A 20267-nucleotide genomic window follows, 5' to 3' on the forward strand; every position below is an offset into this window, starting at 1 on the left:
ATAACCTGAGCTCCGGGATCTGACCGCGACCCATTCCCCCAGAGTGAGGAATGAGCGGGAGGGGAAATTCCACCCGGTTTATATTTTTGTCCAAGGAGATGTCACAAAGTCCAATTTACAGTGGAGTCGAAATAGTTGAGTTTGGAGAGCGTGAGATTGAAGATCTAAAGGTCTCTGGGTTTGATTCTGTGTTCGGTGATTTTTGTTGCTCTGTTCTCGTTCTTTGAGTCGATTCTCGCATTTATTTACACTGAAATTTTAACCGGCACAGAAAGGTTGGGGAAGAAATAGACAGGCATCAAGAATGGGAAATATTGATAGTGTCTTTATTGAGCTTTTATTTCTCTTTTCTCTTCTGCCTTTTTCTCTGGAATTTGTCTCTCTCGGTGCCGGGAGACCATTTGATTTGAGGCATTTGTCCTAAACTGATGTCTTTTTCACATCTCGGGGCGGTCAGACCCGCTCTGTCTGTTACTACTTGTGATCATTGACGGGAACAGGCCGCGAGTTAAACGTTTATCAGCAAACCGACAGAGAGAAAACACAACGGGAATCAAACCCATTGGGCATGATTTTATCGGGGAGGGGGGTCACGGGAGTCAAGAGGTCATGGGTGGGTCAGTCATCGGGGGCATCGGCGAGTCAGTCATCGGGGGTCGGGGGTCATCGCGGGGGTCGGAGATCATGGGGTTCGTAGCTCGTGCAGGGGTGTCGGTGATTTGGAGGGGGTCGGCCGATCGCCTGTGTGGGATCACGGCCGGTTGGCTTGTTGGGCCAGGGGGAAGCACTCCTGTTCCTCCGGGCCCACAAGCTGTGCGATAAAGGCATTTACCTGCTGTTTCGGGCCTTCTCGCCTCCTCTCATGTGGTGTGAAGGAGAAGGCCCAGGAATCCCGGCCCCCAAGAGTTTAAAATAAAAAAGCTGTAAAAATGGAGGCCCACATGCTAGCTACATAAACACTCACACACAGACATATACACACAAACATACACACACCAATAACACCAATAACATGAAAGTAACACAGGACGACTTGACAAACAGTGGAAGCAGCATGCTGCAGACAGAGCGAAGCGATCCCACAAACAACGGATCAGATCAAAGCTCTGTAGTCCTGCCACACCCATTTGTGAATGATGGTGGATAATTAAACAACTAATGGGAAGAGGCTCTATGAACATCCCCATCCTCAATGATGGTAAAGCCCAGCGTGTGAGTGCAAAGTTTTAGAAACCGTCTTCAGCCAGAAGTGCCGAGTGGATGATCCATCTCGGCCTCCTCCCGAAATCCCCACCATCACAGAAACCAGTCGAACATCGAGGTGAAGAGTGAAGCTGAGAGCAGATTTTAAAACCGCTGGAATGTCAGTGAAATTAAATTGGGGAAAGTGGGAAACTCCGAGTCAGTTTTGCACTGTATATTCCGCATCCAATATTGGAGATAAATGTGAGAAAAAGCTTTTCAAGGCGGCGAAAGTTTAATCTCCCCGTCGGGGAATTGAACCCCGGTCTCTCGCGTAACAGGCAGGAACACTCACCACTATACTAACGAGAAACTGCTGCATTGACTGTGCACTCATCCCAGATGGTGTTAGACATGCTTCACGTATCAGTGCATTTCTTTTAACTATTTATTTGATGACAGTTTGTTTCATTTTCCACGGGCCACTCTTGAAAGAACCATTTACATTTCCATCTCTTTGTTGGACAACGACAACTGACTCTGTCTTTCTTTCGTTCTTTCTTTCTCTCTTCTCTTGGTGAGTTGCCCCACCTTCGTCCGGGGTTTAATACCCCGACTGGGAGGTAGCAGTTTTCAGACGCTAACTTTTAATTTTATGTCTTCGCAGAGCTTCTTCCTAAACAAAAACTACAGAGCAAAAAAACAGGTGATTGTCACTTTCAGAATATTATTGTACGGAGACTATTTGAGGACTGGATGCAGAGCAATTGTGATTTTTACCAATTGGTGGGTTAGATGACAGATTCGAAATTCATTCATTTCCCCCGTGGAGGTTCAAATCTGACAGACTTCAGATCCCGTCATTCATCAACCTGTTTCATCTCTGCGTTTCAAACTTCAACACGTTTCTTGTAGAATTAATAATTCTTAAGTGAATTAAAATTCCACAGCATTGAGTACCTCGAGTTTTATGCTCATTTTAATTGATCTGCAAGATTTCACGAAATCTACGACAGAAATAGAACAAAAATCAGCCAAATTATCCATATTCTGACTCAGTATTTCTGAGTCAATCCATGTGTATGTGTGTCTGTCTGTCTGTCTGTGTATGTGCCTCATATTTTCTATATTTTCCTGAGAAGAACTGTCTCTGTCTGTCTCACTCTCTCCCGCGTTACCCACATCATGATCCAACATGAGATGGAAAAGTGGTCGGGAATTCTTCTTTCAACAGTGGTCCGTGGAAAGTGAAACAAACCGTCATCAAATGAACAGTTCAAACAGATTCACTGAAACGTGAAGCATCTGTGGTGAATATACGGCAAATATCTATACAAATTCCTCGTTAGTATAGTGGTGAGTATCCCCGCCTGTCACGCGGGAGACCGGGGTTCAATTCCCCGACGAGGAGGTTATTGCTGCTTTCGAAGCTTCACTTTCATTTATCTGAAATATTGGATGTTGAAAATACAATGAAAAACTGACTCGGCCTTTCCCACTTCTGCAATTTGATTTCACAGCGATTTTAAATATCTGCTCTCTGCCTCACGCTTCAGCTCGATGTGAGAACCACAATGATGGGCAAGAAATAAAACGCAGAATCGCGCTGTCACCAGCCCGAAACAGAGAGAGACAGGTCTCGGAACAGGCGCAGACATGAAAGATCTCACATACAGCAATGAAAAGGATGCACGTTTCAGTGAATCTATTTTAACGACTTCTTTGATGACAATTTGTTTAACTTTCCACATGCCACTGTTGAAAGAAGACTTACTTTCTATCTCTTTATTAGTCAAGGTCCAGAGAAAAATTATTTGGGGAGCAGGGAAAAAGTGACAGATAGAAAGAAAGAGAGAGACACTCAGAAACGCATATAACAAGTGAGACAGACATAGTCATATTCACACATACACAAACACACACATTCCTAGCTACATAAACACACCAATAACCTGAAAGTAACACAGGACTACTTGACAAACAGTGGAAGCAGCATGCTGTTGAGAGAGCTTAGCGATCCCACAAACAACGGATCAGATCAAAGCTCTGCAGTCCTGCCACACCCATTTGTGAATGATGGTGGATAATTAAACAACTAACGGGAAGAGGCTCTATGAACATCCCCATCCTCAATGATGGTAAAGCCCAGCACGTGAGTGCAAAGTTTTAGAAACCGTCTTCAGCCAGAAGTGCCGAGTGGATGATCCATCTCGGCCTCCTCCCGAAATCCCCACCATCACAGAAGCCAGTCGAACATCGAGGTGAAGAGTGACGCTGAGAGCAGATTTTAAAACCGCTGGAAAATCAGTGAAATTAAATTGGGGAAAGTGGGAAACTCCGAGTCAGTTTTACACTGTATATTCCGCATCCAATATTGGAGATAAAAGCTTTTGAAGGCGGCGAAAATTTAATCTCCTCGTCGGGGAATTGAACCCCGGTCTCCCGCGTGACAGGCGGGGATACTCACCACTATACTAACGAGGAGCTGCTACATTGACCGTGCACTCATCCCAGATGGCGTTAGACATGCTTCATGTATCAGTGCATTTCTTTTAACTATTTATTTGATGATAGTTTGTTTCATTTTCCACGGGCCACTCTTGAAAGAACCTTTTACATTTCCTTCTCTTTGTTAGACAACGACAACTGACTCTGTCTTTCTTTCGTTCTCTCTTATCGTGGTGAGTTGCCCCGCCTTAATCCGGGGTTCAATTCCCCGACGGGGAGGAAGCATTTATCAGACGCCAACTTTTAATTTTATGTCTTCGCCGAGCTTCTTCCTGAACAAAAACTGCAGAGCAACAAAACAGGTGATTGTCACTTTCAGAATATTATTGTACGGAGACTATTTGAGGACTGGATGCAGAGCAATTGTGATTTTTACTCACTGGTGATTAAGGTGACAGATTAGAAATTCATTCATTGGTTCAAATCTGACAGACTTCAGATCCCGTCATTCATCAACCTGTTTCATCTCTGCGTTTCAAAATTCAACAAGTTTCTTGTAGAATTAATAATTCTTAAGTGAATTAAAATTCCACAGCATTGAGTACCTCGAGTTTTATGCTCATTTTAATTGATCTGCAAGATTTCACGAAATCTACGACAGAAATAGAACAAAAATCAGCCAAATTATCCATATTCTGACTCTCAGTATTTCTGAGTCAATCCATGTGCAAGTGTGTCTTTTTCTGTCTGTCTGTCTGTCTGTCTGTGTATGTGCCTCATATTTTCTATATTTTCCTGAGAAGATCTGTCTCTTTCTGTCTCACTCTCTCCCGCGTTACCCACATCATGATCCAACATGTGATGCAAAAGTGGTCGGTAATTTTTCTTTCAACAGTGGTTCGTGGAAAGTGAAACAAACTGTCATCAAATGAACAGTTCAAACAGATTCACTGAAAAGTGAAGCATCTTTGGTGAATATACGGTAAATGTCTATACCAATTCCTCGTTAGTATAGTGGTGAGTATCCCCGCCTGTCACGCGGGAGACCGGGATTCAATTCCCCGACGAGGAGGTTGTTGCTGCGTTCGAAGCTTCACTTTCATTTATCTGAAATATTGGATGTTGAAAATACAATGAAAAACTGACTCGGCCTTTCCCACTTCTGCAATTTGATTTCACAGCGATTTTAAATATCTGCTCTCTGCCTCACGCTTCAGCTCGATGTGAGAACCACAATGATGGGCAAGAAATAAAACGCAGAATCGCGCTGTCACCAGCCCGAAACAGAGAGAGACAGGTCTCGGAACAGGCGCAGACATGAAAGATCTTACATACAGCAATGAAAAGGATGCACGTTTCAGTGAATCTATTTTAACGACTTCTTTGATGACAATTTGTTTAACTTTCCACATGCCACTGTTGAAAGAAGACTTACTTTCTATCTCTTTATTAGTCAAGGTCCAGAGAAAAATTATTTGGGGAGCAGGGAAAAAGTGACAGATAGAAAGAAAGAGAGAGACACTCAGAAACGCATATAACAAGTGAGACAGACATAGTCATATTCACACATACACAAACACACACATTCCTAGCTACATAAACACACCAATAACCTGAAAGTAACACAGGACTACTTGACAAACAGTGGAAGCAGCATGCTGTTGAGAGAGCTTAGCGATCCCACAAACAACGGATCAGATCAAAGCTCTGCAGTCCTGCCACACCCATTTGTGAATGATGGTGGATAATTAAACAACTAACGGGAAGAGGCTCTATGAACATCCCCATCCTCAATGATGGTAAAGCCCAGCACGTGAGTGCAAAGTTTTAGAAACCGTCTTCAGCCAGAAGTGCCGAGTGGATGATCCATCTCGGCCTCCTCCCGAAATCCCCACCATCACAGAAGCCAGTCGAACATCGAGGTGAAGAGTGACGCTGAGAGCAGATTTTAAAACCGCTGGAAAATCAGTGAAATTAAATTGGGGAAAGTGGGAAACTCCGAGTCAGTTTTTCACTGTCTTTTCCGCATCCAATATTGGAGATAAAAGCTTTTGAAGGCGGCGAAAATTTAATCTCCTCGTCGGGGAATTGAACCCCGGTCTCCCACGTGACAGGCGGGGATACTCACCACTATACTAACGAGGAGCTGCTACATTGACCGTGCACTCATCCCAGATGGCGTTAGACATGCTTCATGTATCAGTGCATTTCTTTTAACTATTTATTTGATGATAGTTTGTTTCATTTTCCACGGGCCACTCTTGAAAGAACCTTTTACATTTCCTTCTCTTTGTTAGACAACGACAACTGACTCTGTCTTTCTTTCGTTCTTTCTTTCTCTCTTATCGTGGTGAGTTGCCCCGCCTTAGTCCGGGGTTTCATTCCCCGACGGGGAGGAAGCATTTATCAGACGCCAACTTTTAATTTTATGTCTTCGCCGAGCTTCTTCCTGAACAAAAACTGCAGAGCAACAAAACAGGTGATTGTCACTTTCAGAATATTATTGTACGGAGACTATTTGAGGACTGGATGCAGAGCAATTGTGATTTTTACTCACTGGTGATTAAGGTGACAGATTAGAAATTCATTCATTGGTTCAAATCTGACAGACTTCAGATCCCGTCATTCATCAACCTGTTTCATCTCTGCGTTTCAAAATTCAACAAGTTTCTTGTAGAATTAATAATTCTTAAGTGAATTAAAATTCCACAGCATTGAGTACCTCTAGTTTTATGCTCATTTTAATTGATCTGCAAGATTTCACGAAATCTACGACAGAAATAGAACAAAAATCAGCCAAATTATCCATATTCTGACTCTCAGTATTTCTGAGTCAATCCATGTGCATGTGTGTCTGTTTCTGTGTGTCTGTCTGTCTGTCTGTGTATGTGCCTCATATTTTCTATATTTTCCTGAGAAGATCTGTCTCTTTCTGTCTCACTCTCTCCCGCGTTACCCACATCATGATCCAACATGTGATGCAAAAGTGGTCGGTAATTTTTCTTTCAACAGTGGTTCGTGGAAAGTGAAACAAACTGTCATCAAATGAACAGTTCAAACAGATTCACTGAAAAGTGAAGCATCTTTGGTGAATATACGGTAAATGTCTGTACCAATTCCTCGTTAGTATAGTGGTGAGTATCCCCGCCTGTCACGCGGGAGACCGGGGTTCAATTCCCCGACGAGGAGGTTATTGCTGCTTTCGAAGCTTCACTTTCATTTATCTGAAATATTGGATGTTGAAAATACAATGAAAAACTGACTCGGCCTTTCCCACTTCTGCAATTTGATTTCACAGCGATTTTAAATATCTGCTCTCTGCCTCACGCTTCAGCTCGATGTGAGAACCACAATGATGGGCAAGAAATAAAACGCAGAATCGCGCTGTCACCAGCCCGAAACAGAGAGAGACAGGTCTCGGAACAGGCGCAGACATGAAAGATCTTACATACAGCAATGAAAAGGATGCACGTTTCAGTGAATCTATTTTAACGACTTCTTTGATGACAATTTGTTTAACTTTCCACATGCCACTGTTGAAAGAAGACTTACTTTCTATCTCTTTATTAGTCAAGGTCCAGAGAAAAATTATTTGGGGAGCAGGGAAAAAGTGACAGATAGAAAGAAAGAGAGAGACACTCAGAAACGCATATAACAAGTGAGACAGACATAGTCATATTCACACATACACAAACACACACATTCCTAGCTACATAAACACACCAATAACCTGAAAGTAACACAGGACTACTTGACAAACAGTGGAAGCAGCATGCTGTTGAGAGAGCTTAGCGATCCCACAAACAACGGATCAGATCAAAGCTCTGCAGTCCTGCCACACCCATTTGTGAATGATGGTGGATAATTAAACAACTAACGGGAAGAGGCTCTATGAACATCCCCATCCTCAATGATGGTAAAGCCCAGCACGTGAGTGCAAAGTTTTAGAAACCGTCTTCAGCCAGAAGTGCCGAGTGGATGATCCATCTCGGCCTCCTCCCGAAATCCCCACCATCACAGAAGCCAGTCGAACATCGAGGTGAAGAGTGACGCTGAGAGCAGATTTTAAAACCGCTGGAAAATCAGTGAAATTAAATTGGGGAAAGTGGGAAACTCCGAGTCAGTTTTTCACTGTCTTTTCCGCATCCAATATTGGAGATAAAAGCTTTTGAAGGCGGCGAAAATTTAATCTCCTCGTCGGGGAATTGAACCCCGGTCTCTCGCGTGACAGGCGGGGATACTCACCACTATACTAACGAGGAGCTGCTACATTGACCGTGCACTCATCCCAGATGGCGTTAGACATGCTTCATGTATCAGTGCATTTCTTTTAACTATTTATTTGATGATAGTTTGTTTCATTTTCCACGGGCCACTCTTGAAAGAACCTTTTACATTTCCTTCTCTTTGTTAGACAACGACAACTGACTCTGTCTTTCTTTCGTTCTTTCTTTCTCTCTTATTGTGGTGAGTTGCCCCGCCTTCGTCCGGGGTTTCATTCCCCGACGGGGAGGAAGCATTTATCAGACGCCAACTTTTAATTTTATGTCTTCGCCGAGCTTCTTCCTGAACAAAAACTGCAGAGCAACAAAACAGGTGATTGTCACTTTCAGAATATTATTGTACGGAGACTATTTGAGGACTGGATGCAGAGCAATTGTGATTTTTACTAACTGGTGATTAAGGTGACAGATTAGAAATTCATTCATTAGTTCAAATCTGACAGACTTCAGATCCCGTCATTCATCAACCTGTTTCATCTCTGCGTTTCAAAATTCAACAAGTTTCTTGTAGAATTAATAATTCTTAAGTGAATTAAAATTCCACAGCATTGAGTACCTCGAGTTTTATGCTCATTTTAATTGATCTGCAAGATTTCACGAAATCTACGACAGAAATAGAACAAAAATCAGCCAAATTATCCATATTCTGACTCTCAGTATTTCTGAGTCAATCCATGTGCATGTGTGTCTTTTTCTGTCTGTCTGTCTGTCTGTCTGTGTATGTGCCTCATATTTTCTATATTTTCCTGAGAAGATCTGTCTCTTTCTGTCTCACTCTCTCCCGCGTTACCCACATCATGATCCAACATGTGATGCAAAAGTGGTCGGTAATTTTTCTTTCAACAGTGGTTCGTGGAAAGTGAAACAAACTGTCATCAAATGAACAGTTCAAACAGATTCACTGAAAAGTGAAGCATCTTTGGTGAATATACGGTAAATGTCTATACCAATTCCACGTTAGTATAGTGGTGAGTATCCCCGCCTGTCATGCGGGAGACCGGGGTTCAATTCCCCGACGAGGAGGTTATTGCTGCTTTCGAAGCTTCACTTTCATTTATCTGAAATATTGGATGTTGAAAATACAATGAAAAACTGACTCGGCCTTTCCCACTTCTGCAATTTGATTTCACAGCGATTTTAAATATCTGCTCTCTGCCTCACGCTTCAGCTCGATGTGAGAACCACAATGATGGGCAAGAAATAAAACGCAGAATCGCGCTGTCACCAGCCCGAAACAGAGAGAGACAGGTCTCGGAACAGGCGCAGACATGAAAGATCTTACATACAGCAATGAAAAGGATGCACGTTTCAGTGAATCTATTTTAACGACTTCTTTGATGACAATTTGTTTAACTTTCCACATGCCACTGTTGAAAGAAGACTTACTTTCTATCTCTTTATTAGTCAAGGTCCAGAGAAAAATTATTTGGGGAGCAGGGAAAAAGTGACAGATAGAAAGAAAGAGAGAGACACTCAGAAACGCATATAACAAGTGAGACAGACATAGTCATATTCACACATACACAAACACACACATTCCTAGCTACATAAACACACCAATAACCTGAAAGTAACACAGGACTACTTGACAAACAGTGGAAGCAGCATGCTGTTGAGAGAGCTTAGCGATCCCACAAACAACGGATCAGATCAAAGCTCTGCAGTCCTGCCACACCCATTTGTGAATGATGGTGGATAATTAAACAACTAACGGGAAGAGGCTCTATGAACATCCCCATCCTCAATGATGGTAAAGCCCAGCACGTGAGTGCAAAGTTTTAGAAACCGTCTTCAGCCAGAAGTGCCGAGTGGATGATCCATCTCGGCCTCCTCCCGAAATCCCCACCATCACAGAAGCCAGTCGAACATCGAGGTGAAGAGTGACGCTGAGAGCAGATTTTAAAACCGCTGGAAAATCAGTGAAATTAAATTGGGGAAAGTGGGAAACTCCGAGTCAGTTTTTCACTGTATATTCCGCATCCAATATTGGAGATAAAAGCTTTTGAAGGCGGCGAAAATTTAATCTCCTCGTCGGGGAATTGAACCCCGGTCTCTCGCGTGACAGGCGGGGATACTCACCACTATACTAACGAGGAGCTGCTACATTGACCGTGCACTCATCCCAGATGGCGTTAGACATGCTTCATGTATCAGTGCATTTCTTTTAACTATTTATTTGATGATAGTTTGTTTCATTTTCCACGGGCCACTCTTGAAAGAACCTTTTACATTTCCTTCTCTTTGTTAGACAACGACAACTGACTCTGTCTTTCTTTCGTTCTTTCTTTCTCTCTTATCGTGGTGAGTTGCCCCGCCTTAGTCCGGGGTTTCATTCCCCGACGGGGAGGAAGCATTTATCAGACGCCAACTTTTAATTTTATGTCTTCGCCGAGCTTCTTCCTGAACAAAAACTGCAGAGCAACAAAACAGGTGATTGTCACTTTCAGAATATTATTGTACGGAGACTATTTGAGGACTGGATGCAGAGCAATTGTGATTTTTACTCACTGGTGATTAAGGTGACAGATTAGAAATTCATTCATTGGTTCAAATCTGACAGACTTCAGATCCCGTCATTCATCAACCTGTTTCATCTCTGCATTTCAAAATTCAACAAGTTTCTTGTAGAATTAATAATTCTTAAGTGAATTAAAATTCCACAGCATTGAGTACCTCGAGTTTTATGCTCATTTTAATTGATCTGCAAGATTTCACGAAATCTACGACAGAAATAGAACAAAAATCAGCCAAATTATCCATATTCTGACTCTCAGTATTTCTGAGTCAATCCATGTGCATGTGTGTCTGTTTCTGTGTGTCTGTCTGTCTGTCTGTGTATGTGCCTCATATTTTCTATATTTTCCTGAGAAGATCTGTCTCTTTCTGTCTCACTCTCTCCCGCGTTACCCACATCATGATCCAACATGTGATGCAAAAGTGGTCGGTAATTTTTCTTTCAACAGTGGTTCGTGGAAAGTGAAACAAACTGTCATCAAATGAACAGTTCAAACAGATTCACTGAAAATTGAAGCATCTTTGGTGAATATACGGTAAATGTCTGTACCAATTCCTCGTTAGTATAGTGGTGAGTATCCCCGCCTGTCACGCGGGAGACCGGGGTTCAATTCCCCGACGAGGAGGTTATTGCTGCTTTCGAAGCTTCACTTTCATTTATCTGAAATATTGGATGTTGAAAATACAATGAAAAACTGACTCGGCCTTTCCCACTTCTGCAATTTGATTTCACAGCGATTTTAAATATCTGCTCTCTGCCTCACGCTTCAGCTCGATGTGAGAACCACAATGATGGGCAAGAAATAAAACGCAGAATCGCGCTGTCACCAGCCCGAAACAGAGAGAGACAGGTCTCGGAACAGGCGCAGACATGAAAGATCTTACATACAGCAATGAAAAGGATGCACGTTTCAGTGAATCTATTTTAACGACTTCTTTGATGACAATTTGTTTAACTTTCCACATGCCACTGTTGAAAGAAGACTTACTTTCTATCTCTTTATTAGTCAAGGTCCAGAGAAAAATTATTTGGGGAGCAGGGAAAAAGTGACAGATAGAAAGAAAGAGAGAGACACTCAGAAACGCATATAACAAGTGAGACAGACATAGTCATATTCACACATACACAAACACACACATTCCTAGCTACATAAACACACCAATAACCTGAAAGTAACACAGGACTACTTGACAAACAGTGGAAGCAGCATGCTGTTGAGAGAGCTTAGCGATCCCACAAACAACGGATCAGATCAAAGCTCTGCAGTCCTGCCACACCCATTTGTGAATGATGGTGGATAATTAAACAACGAACGGGAAGAGGCTCTATGAACATCCCCATCCTCAATGATGGTAAAGCCCAGCACGTGAGTGCAAAGTTTTAGAAACCGTCTTCAGCCAGAAGTGCCGAGTGGATGATCCATCTCGGCCTCCTCCCGAAATCCCCACCATCACAGAAGCCAGTCGAACATCGAGGTGAAGAGTGACGCTGAGAGCAGATTTTAAAACCGCTGGAAAATCAGTGAAATTAAATTGGGGAAAGTGGGAAACTCCGAGTCAGTTTTTCACTGTATATTCCGCATCCAATATTGGAGATAAAAGCTTTTGAAGGCGGCGAAAATTTAATCTCCTCGTCGGGGAATTGAACCCCGGTCTCCCGCGTGACAGGCGGGGATACTCACCACTATACTAACGAGGAGCTGCTACATTGACCGTGCACTCATCCCAGATGGCGTTAGACATGCTTCATGTATCAGTGCATTTCTTTTAACTATTTATTTGATGATAGTTTGTTTCATTTTCCACGGGCCACTCTTGAAAGAACCTTTTACATTTCCTTCTCTTTGTTAGACAACGACAACTGACTCTGTCTTTCTTTCGTTCTTTCTTTCTCTCTTATCGTGGTGAGTTGCCCCGCCTTAGTCCGGGGTTTCATTCCCCGACGGGGAGGAAGCATTTATCAGACGCCAACTTTTAATTTTATGTCTTCGCCGAGCTTCTTCCTGAACAAAAACTGCAGAGCAACAAAACAGGTGATTGTCACTTTCAGAATATTATTGTACGGAGACTATTTGAGGACTGGATGCAGAGCAATTCTGATTTTTACTCACTGGTGATTAAGGTGACAGATTAGAAATTCATTCATTGGTTCAAATCTGACAGACTTCAGATCCCGTCATTCATCAACCTGTTTCATCTCTGCATTTCAAAATTCAACAAGTTTCTTGTAGAATTAATAATTCTTAAGTGAATTAAAATTCCACAGCATTGAGTACCTCGAGTTTTATGCTCATTTTAATTGATCTGCAAGATTTCACGAAATCTACGACAGAAATAGAACAAAAATCAGCCAAATTATCCATATTCTGACTCTCAGTATTTCTGAGTCAATCCATGTGCATGTGTGTCTGTTTCTGTGTGTCTGTCTGTCTGTCTGTGTATGTGCCTCATATTTTCTATATTTTCCTGAGAAGATCTGTCTCTTTCTGTCTCACTCTCTCCCGCGTTACCCACATCATGATCCAACATGTGATGCAAAAGTGGTCGGTAATTTTTCTTTCAACAGTGGTTCGTGGAAAGTGAAACAAACTGTCATCAAATGAACAGTTCAAACAGATTCACTGAAAATTGAAGCATCTTTGGTGAATATACGGTAAATGTCTGTACCAATTCCTCGTTAGTATAGTGGTGAGTATCCCCGCCTGTCACGCGGGAGACCGGGGTTCAATTCCCCGACGAGGAGGTTATTGCTGCTTTCGAAGCTTCACTTTCATTTATCTGAAATATTGGATGTTGAAAATACAATGAAAAACTGACTCGGCCTTTCCCACTTCTGCAATTTGATTTCACAGCGATTTTAAATATCTGCTCTCTGCCTCACGCTTCAGCTCGATGTGAGAACCACAATGATGGGCAAGAAATAAAACGCAGAATCGCGCTGTCACCAGCCCGAAACAGAGAGAGACAGGTCTCGGAACAGGCGCAGACATGAAAGATCTTACATACAGCAATGAAAAGGATGCACGTTTCAGTGAATCTATTTTAACGACTTCTTTGATGACAATTTGTTTAACTTTCCACATGCCACTGTTGAAAGAAGACTTACTTTCTATCTCTTTATTAGTCAAGGTCCAGAGAAAAATTATTTGGGGAGCAGGGAAAAAGTGACAGATAGAAAGAAAGAGAGAGACACTCAGAAACGCATATAACAAGTGAGACAGACATAGTCATATTCACACATACACAAACACACACATTCCTAGCTACATAAACACACCAATAACCTGAAAGTAACACAGGACTACTTGACAAACAGTGGAAGCAGCATGCTGTTGAGAGAGCTTAGCGATCCCACAAACAACGGATCAGATCAAAGCTCTGCAGTCCTGCCACACCCATTTGTGAATGATGGTGGATAATTAAACAACGAACGGGAAGAGGCTCTATGAACATCCCCATCCTCAATGATGGTAAAGCCCAGCACGTGAGTGCAAAGTTTTAGAAACCGTCTTCAGCCAGAAGTGCCGAGTGGATGATCCATCTCGGCCTCCTCCCGAAATCCCCACCATCACAGAAGCCAGTCGAACATCGAGGTGAAGAGTGACGCTGAGAGCAGATTTTAAAACCGCTGGAAAATCAGTGAAATTAAATTGGGGAAAGTGGGAAACTCCGAGTCAGTTTTTCACTGTATATTCCGCATCCAATATTGGAGATAAAAGCTTTTGAAGGCGGCGAAAATTTAATCTCCTCGTCGGGGAATTGAACCCCGGTCTCCCGCGTGACAGGCGGGGATACTCACCACTATACTAACGAGGAGCTGCTACATTGACCGTGCACTCATCCCAGATGGCGTTAGACATGCTTCATGTATCAGTGCATTTCTTTTAACTATTTATTTGATGATAGTTTGTTTCATTTTCCACGGGCCACTCTTGAAAGAACCTTTTACATTTCCTTCTCTTTGTTAGACAACGACAACTGACTCTGTCTTTCTTTCGTTCTTTCTTTCTCTCTTATCGTGGTGAGTTGCCCCGCCTTAGTCCGGGGTTTCATTCCCCGACGGGGAGGAAGCATTTATCAGACGCCAACTTTTAATTTTATGTCTTCGCCGAGCTTCTTCCTGAACAAAAACTGCAGAGCAACAAAACAGGTGATTGTCACTTTCAGAATATTATTGTACGGAGACTATTTGAGGACTGGATGCAGAGCAATTCTGATTTTTACTCACTGGTGATTAAGGTGACAGATTAGAAATTCATTCATTAGTTCAAATCTGACAGACTTCAGATCCCGTCATTCATCAACCTGTTTCATCTCTGCGTTTCAAAATTCAACAAGTTTCTTGTAGAATTAATAATTCTTAAGTGAATTAAAATTCCACAGCATTGAGTACCTCGAGTTTTATGCTCATTTTAATTGATCTGCAAGATTTCACGAAATCTACGACAGAAATAGAACAAAAATCAGCCAAATTATCCATATTCTGACTCTCAGTATTTCTGAGTCAATCCATGTGCATGTGTGTCTGTTTCTGTGTGTCTGTCTGTGTATGTGTCTCATATTTTCTATATTTTCCTGAGAAGATCTGTCTCTTTCTGTCTCACTCTCTCCCGCGTTACCCACATCATGATCCAACATGTGATGCAAAAGTGGTCGGTAATTTTTCTTTCAACAGTGGTTCGTGGAAAGTGAAACAAACTGTCATCAAATGAACAGTTCAAACAGATTCACTGAAAAGTGAAGCATCTTTGGTGAATATACGATAAATGTCTGTACCAATTCCTCGTTAGTATAGTGGTGAGTATCCCCGCCTGTCACGCGGGAGACCGGGGTTCAATTCCCCGACGAGGAGGTTATTGCTGCTTTCGAAGCTTCACTTTCATTTATCTGAAATATTGGATGTTGAAAATACAATGAAAAACTGACTCGGCCTTTCCCACTTCTGCAATTTGATTTCACAGCGATTTTAAATATCTGCTCTCTGCCTCACGCTTCAGCTCGATGTGAGAACCACAATGATGGGCAAGAAATAAAACGCAGAATCGCGCTGTCACCAGCCCGAAACAGAGAGAGACAGGTCTCGGAACAGGCGCAGACATGAAAGATCTTACATACAGCAATGAAAAGGATGCACGTTTCAGTGAATCTATTTTAACGACTTCTTTGATGACAATTTGTTTAACTTTCCACATGCCACTGTTGAAAGAAGACTTACTTTCTATCTCTTTATTAGTCAAGGTCCAGAGAAAAATTATTTGGGGAGCAGGGAAAAAGTGACAGATAGAAAGAAAGAGAGAGACACTCAGAAACGCATATAACAAGTGAGACAGACATAGTCATATTCACACATACACAAACACACACATTCCTAGCTACATAAACACACCAATAACCTGAAAGTAACACAGGACTACTTGACAAACAGTGGAAGCAGCATGCTGTTGAGAGAGCTTAGCGATCCCACAAACAACGGATCAGATCAAAGCTCTGCAGTCCTGCCACACCCATTTGTGAATGATGGTGGATAATTAAACAACTAACGGGAAGAGGCTCTATGAACATCCCCATCCTCAATGATGGTAAAGCCCAGCACGTGAGTGCAAAGTTTTAGAAACCGTCTTCAGCCAGAAGTGCCGAGTGGATGATCCATCTCGGCCTCCTCCCGAAATCCCCACCATCACAGAAGCCAGTCGAACATCGAGGTGAAGAGTGACGCTGAGAGCAGATTTTAAAACCGCTGGAAAATCAGTGAAATTAAATTGGGGAAAGTGGGAAACTCCGAGTCAGTTTTTCACTGTATATTCCGCATCCAATATTGGAGATAAAAGCTTTTGAAGGCGGCGAAAATTTAATCTCCTCGTCGGGGAATTGAACCCCGGTCTCCCGCGTGACAGGCGGGGATACTCACCACTATACTAACGAGGAGCTGCTACATTGACCGTGCACTCATCCCAGATGGCGTTAGACATGCTTCATGTATCAGTGCATTTCTTTTAACTATTTATTTGATGATAGTTTGTTTCATTTTCCACGGGCCACTCTTGAAAGAACCTTTTACATTTCCTTCTCTTTGTTAGACAACGACAACTGACTCTGTCTTTCTTTCGTTCTTTCTTTCTCTCTTATCGTGGTGAGTTGCCCCGCCTTAGTCCGGGGTTTCATTCCCCGACGGGGAGGAAGCATTTATCAGACGCCAACTTTTAATTTTATGTCTTCGCCGAGCTTCTTCCTGAACAAAAACTGCAGAGCAACAAAACAGGTGATTGTCACTTTCAGAATATTATTGTACGGAGACTATTTGAGGACTGGATGCAGAGCAATTGTGATTTTTACTAACTGGTGATTTAGGTGACAGATTAGAAATTCATTCATTAGTTCAAATCTGACAGACTTCAGATCCCGTCATTCATCAACCTGTTTCATCTCTGCGTTTCAAAATTCAACAAGTTTCTTGTAGAATTAATAATTCTTAAGTGAATTAAAATTCCACAGCATTGAGTACCTCGAGTTTTATGCTCATTTTAATTGATCTGCAAGATTTCACGAAATCTACGACAGAAATAGAACAAAAATCAGCCAAATTATCCATATTCTGACTCTCAGTATTTCTGAGTCAATCCATGTGCATGTGTGTCTGTTTCTGTGTGTCTGTCTGTCTGTCTGTGTATGTGCCTCATATTTTCTATATTTTCCTGAGAAGATCTGTCTCTTTCTGTCTCACTCTCTCCCGCGTTACCCACATCATGATCCAACATGTGATGCAAAAGTGGTCGGTAATTTTTCTTTCAACAGTGGTTCGTGGAAAGTGAAACAAACTGTCATCAAATGAACAGTTCAAACAGATTCACTGAAAAGTGAAGCATCTTTGGTGAATATACGGTAAATGTCTGTACCAATTCCTCGTTAGTATAGTGGTGAGTATCCCCGCCTGTCACGCGGGAGACCGGGGTTCAATTCCCCGACGAGGATGTTATTGCTGCTTTCGAAGCTTCACTTTCATTTATCTGAAATATTGGATGTTGAAAATACAATGAAAAACTGACTCGGCCTTTCCCACTTCTGCAATTTGTTTTCACAGCGATTTTAAATATCTGCTCTCTGCCTCACGCTTCAGCTCGATGTGAGAACCACAATGATGGGCAAGAAATAAAACGCAGAATCGCGCTGTCACCAGCCCGAAACAGAGAGAGACAGGTCTCGGAACAGGCGCAGACATGAAAGATCTTACATACAGCAATGAAAAGGATGCACGTTTCAGTGAATCTATTTTAACGACTTCTTTGATGACAATTTGTTTAACTTTCCACATGCCACTGTTGAAAGAAGACTTACTTTCTATCTCCTTATTAGTCAAGGTCCAGAGAAAATTATTTGGGGAGCAGGGAAAAAGTGACAGATAGAAAGAAAGAGAGAGACACTCAGAAACGCATATAACAAGTGAGACAGACATAGTCATATTCACACATACACATTCCTAGCTACATAAACACACCAATAACCTGAAAGTAACACAGGACTACTTGACAAACAGTGGAAGCAGCATGCTGTTGATAGAGCTAAGCGATCCCACAAACATCGGATCAGATCAAAGCTCTGCAGTCCTGCCACACCCATTTGTGAATGATGGTGGATAATTAAACAACTAACGGGAAGAGGCTCTATGAACATCCCCATCCTCAATGATGGTAAAGCCCAGCACGTGAGTGCAAAGTTTTAGAAACCGTCTTCAGCCAGAAGTGCCGAGTGGATGATCCATCTCGGCCTCCTCCCGAAATCCCCACCATCACAGAAGCCAGTCGAACATCGAGGTGAAGAGTGACGCTGAGAGCAGATTTTAAAACCGCTGGAATATCAGTGAAATTAAATTGGGGAAAGTGGGAAACTCCGAGTCAGTTTTTCACTGTATATTCCGCATCCAATATTGGAAATAAAAGCTTTTGAAGGCGGCGAAAAGTTAATCTCCTCGTCGGGGAATTGAACCCCGGTCTCCCGCGTGACAGGCGGGGATACTCACCACTATACTAACGAGGAGCTGCTACAGTGACCGTGCACTCATCCCAGATGGCGTTCGACATGCATCATGTATCAGTGCATTTCTTTTCACTATTTATTTGATGATAGTTTGTTTCATTTTCCACGGGCCACTCTTGAAAGAACCTTTTACATTTCCTTCTCTTTGTTAGACAACGACAACTGACTCTGTCTTTCTTTCGTTCTTTCTTTCTCTCTTATCGTGGTGAGTTGCCCCGCCTTCGTCCGGAATTTAATTCCCCGACGGGGAGGAAGCATTTATCAGACGCCAACTTTTAATTTTATGTCTTCGCCGAGCTTCTTCCTGAACAAAAACTGCAGTGAAAAAAAACAGGTGATTGTCACTTTCAGAATATTATTGTACGGAGACTATTTGAGGACTGGATGCAGAGCAATTGTGATTTTTACTAACTGGTGATTAAGGTGACAGATTAGAAATTCATTCATTGGTTCAAATCTGACAGACTTCAGATCCCGTCATTCATCAACCTGTTTCATCTCTGCGTTTCAAAATTCAACAAGTTTCTTGTAGAATTAATAATTCTTAAGTGAATTAAAATTCCACAGCATTGAGTACCTCGAGTTTTATGCTCATTTTAATTGATCTGCAAGATTTCACGAAATCTACGACAGAAATAGAACAAAAATCAGCCAAATTATCCATATTCTGACTCTCAGTATTTCTGAGTCAATCCATGTGCATGTGTGTCTGTTTCTGTGTGTCTGTCTGTCTGTCTGTGTATGTGCCTCATATTTTCTATATTTTCCTGAGAAGATCTGTCTCTTTCTGTCTCACTCTCTCCCGCGTTACCCACATCATGATCCAACATGTGATGCAAAAGTGGTCGGTAATTTTTCTTTCAACAGTGGTTCGTGGAAAGTGAAACAAACTGTCATCAAATGAACAGTTCAAACAGATTCACTGAAAAGTGAAGCATCTTTGGTGAATATACGGTAAATGTCTGTACCAATTCCTCGTTAGTATAGTGGTGAGTATCCCCGCCTGTCACGCGGGAGACCGGGGTTCAATTCCCCGACGAGGAGGTTATTGCTGCTTTCGAAGCTTCACTTTCATTTATCTGAAATATTGGATGTTGAAAATACAATGAAAAACTGACTCGGCCTTTCCCACTTCTGCAATTTGATTTCACAGCGATTTTAAATATCTGCTCTCTGCCTCACGCTTCAGCTCGATGTGAGAACCACAATGATGGGCAAGAAATAAAACGCAGAATCGCGCTGTCACCAGCCCGAAACAGAGAGAGACAGGTCTCGGAACAGGCGCAGACATGAAAGATCTTACATACAGCAATGAAAAGGATGCACGTTTCAGTGAATCTATTTTAACGACTTCTTTGATGACAATTTGTTTAACTTTCCACATGCCACTGTTGAAAGAAGACTTACTTTCTATCTCTTTATTAGTCAAGGTCCAGAGAAAAATTATTTGGGGAGCAGGGAAAAAGTGACAGATAGAAAGAAAGAGAGAAACACTCAGAAACGCATATAACAAGTGAGACAGACATAGTCATATTCACACATACACAAACACACACATTCCTAGCTACATAAACACACCAATAACCTGAAAGTAACACAGGACTACTTGACAAACAGTGGAAGCAGCATGCTGTTGAGAGAGCTTAGCGATCCCACAAACAACGGATCAGATCAAAGCTCTGCAGTCCTGCCACACCCATTTGTGAATGATGGTGGATAATTAAACAACGAACGGGAAGAGGCTCTATGAACATCCCCATCCTCAATGATGGTAAAGCCCAGCACGTGAGTGCAAAGTTTTAGAAACCG

General features: G+C 42.2%; 12 non-coding genes across 12 annotated transcripts; 7 read left to right on the forward strand and 5 right to left on the reverse strand.

Annotated features, from left to right (window-relative positions):
* The first annotated feature begins 2521 nt into the window (after window positions 1–2521).
* Window positions 2522–2593, forward strand: trnad-guc (transfer RNA aspartic acid (anticodon GUC)). The gene has a single exon. It is a non-coding gene; the product is annotated as a tRNA-Asp (tRNA).
* A 1001-nt stretch (window positions 2594–3594) lies between these two features.
* On the reverse strand, window positions 3595–3666 carry trnad-guc (transfer RNA aspartic acid (anticodon GUC)). Its single transcript has one exon. It is a non-coding gene; the product is annotated as a tRNA-Asp (tRNA).
* Window positions 3667–6747: 3081 nt separating this feature from the next.
* On the forward strand, window positions 6748–6819 carry trnad-guc (transfer RNA aspartic acid (anticodon GUC)). Its single transcript has one exon. It is a non-coding gene; the product is annotated as a tRNA-Asp (tRNA).
* A 4162-nt stretch (window positions 6820–10981) lies between these two features.
* trnad-guc (transfer RNA aspartic acid (anticodon GUC)) lies at window positions 10982–11053 on the forward strand. The gene has a single exon. It is a non-coding gene; the product is annotated as a tRNA-Asp (tRNA).
* Window positions 11054–12054: 1001 nt separating this feature from the next.
* Window positions 12055–12126, reverse strand: trnad-guc (transfer RNA aspartic acid (anticodon GUC)). The gene has a single exon. It is a non-coding gene; the product is annotated as a tRNA-Asp (tRNA).
* Window positions 12127–13098: 972 nt separating this feature from the next.
* On the forward strand, window positions 13099–13170 carry trnad-guc (transfer RNA aspartic acid (anticodon GUC)). Its single transcript has one exon. It is a non-coding gene; the product is annotated as a tRNA-Asp (tRNA).
* Window positions 13171–14171: 1001 nt separating this feature from the next.
* trnad-guc (transfer RNA aspartic acid (anticodon GUC)) lies at window positions 14172–14243 on the reverse strand. Its single transcript has one exon. It is a non-coding gene; the product is annotated as a tRNA-Asp (tRNA).
* Window positions 14244–15207: 964 nt separating this feature from the next.
* trnad-guc (transfer RNA aspartic acid (anticodon GUC)) lies at window positions 15208–15279 on the forward strand. Its single transcript has one exon. It is a non-coding gene; the product is annotated as a tRNA-Asp (tRNA).
* Window positions 15280–16280: 1001 nt separating this feature from the next.
* On the reverse strand, window positions 16281–16352 carry trnad-guc (transfer RNA aspartic acid (anticodon GUC)). The gene has a single exon. It is a non-coding gene; the product is annotated as a tRNA-Asp (tRNA).
* Window positions 16353–17324: 972 nt separating this feature from the next.
* trnad-guc (transfer RNA aspartic acid (anticodon GUC)) lies at window positions 17325–17396 on the forward strand. Its single transcript has one exon. It is a non-coding gene; the product is annotated as a tRNA-Asp (tRNA).
* A 990-nt stretch (window positions 17397–18386) lies between these two features.
* On the reverse strand, window positions 18387–18458 carry trnad-guc (transfer RNA aspartic acid (anticodon GUC)). The gene has a single exon. It is a non-coding gene; the product is annotated as a tRNA-Asp (tRNA).
* Window positions 18459–19430: 972 nt separating this feature from the next.
* Window positions 19431–19502, forward strand: trnad-guc (transfer RNA aspartic acid (anticodon GUC)). Its single transcript has one exon. It is a non-coding gene; the product is annotated as a tRNA-Asp (tRNA).
* The last annotated feature ends 765 nt before the right edge of the window (window positions 19503–20267 follow it).

The sequence above is a fragment of the Heptranchias perlo genome, chromosome 35 (assembly GCF_035084215.1).
Source record: "Heptranchias perlo isolate sHepPer1 chromosome 35, sHepPer1.hap1, whole genome shotgun sequence".
Classification (NCBI taxonomy): Eukaryota; Metazoa; Chordata; class Chondrichthyes; order Hexanchiformes; family Hexanchidae; genus Heptranchias; species Heptranchias perlo.